At 31.6% G+C, this 1,034-nt stretch overlaps 1 non-coding gene across 1 annotated transcript; it reads left to right on the top strand.

The window, feature by feature from the left end:
* The first annotated feature begins 354 nt into the window (after positions 1-354).
* Positions 355-471, top strand: LOC138890892 (U5 spliceosomal RNA). The gene has a single exon (XR_011407256.1). It is a non-coding gene; the product is annotated as a U5 spliceosomal RNA (small nuclear RNA).
* Positions 472-1,034: the final 563 nt, after the last annotated feature.

The following is a 1,034-nucleotide window of genomic DNA, read 5'->3' on the forward strand; positions in this document are numbered from 1 at the left end:
GAATAAATCACGGACAACACAAAACTATTTTATTTTGAATTTTTTGGGAGTAGTCCTCGTAGGGCAAAAATCACGTGCTCACAAAAATCATTAGTCAACAAATGGTAATTGACATTTAACAAATGTAAAACAAATAGTACTAATAAGTAACTACTAAGACGACTCATTCAAGGACCATTAACCATAGTAGTATGTGAAGTGTAATTGAGATAACATTGAATAGCAAAACAAGGATTCCTCCTCGAGAGATGACTTTTGATAGCTGAAACTTATCCCACACCGGAAGCAAGTGACGAAGCGAACAGCATGGCGCCCCTACTTAACGCTGGCACCAGTCTTCCCGAAAATTCTCGCAGCCACGCAATGAGCACAAAGTGAACTATTCTTTCGCCTTTTACTAAAGAATACCGTGTGTGCGTTGCATAGAGTGGCATACGCCTATTTTTGGAGGGTTTTCTCTTTTAGGGAAATCCCCTACAATTCTTAATTCAAATATTTTATGCTGAAGAAAATCTAGCTTAAAATTATTATGAGTTTGTGCTGAGTTATTTATTTTGGCTAACGCTTTCTTAATTGCCTTGACCGTCTCGAGATTTTAGAGTTGTCCTCAAGACTTGTTTGGAAAAGTGATATATACATCTTAATTTTACGTAAATTACGTGCGATCATTTGAATCTATCAAATATGTTGTTCAAACTAGTTTAAGATCTTAAAAATGAGCTTAGAATTAGGCAATTTTCAGAATTCCATTTAACCAACTACTAGCGTTGGACAATGTGTATTATTTTTAATACCTAGTAATTAATACTAATATTATGTATTAGATGTTATATGCACATATTTCTCGTATTCATCTAAAAAAATTCATTTAATTACATTTTATAATTAACTTTATTTTAAATTAAAATATTATCTATTAATTACACATGTGCAAAAAAAACATTATGTTGGAGTTACATTGGAATTACATTATGCCTAACAAGTAGGTCATTGTACTTACTATATACTATATAATTACTAAACTATAAAATCAT

This window comes from Nicotiana sylvestris, chromosome 4, assembly GCF_000393655.2.
Source record: "Nicotiana sylvestris chromosome 4, ASM39365v2, whole genome shotgun sequence".
Taxonomy (NCBI): domain Eukaryota; kingdom Viridiplantae; phylum Streptophyta; class Magnoliopsida; order Solanales; family Solanaceae; genus Nicotiana; species Nicotiana sylvestris.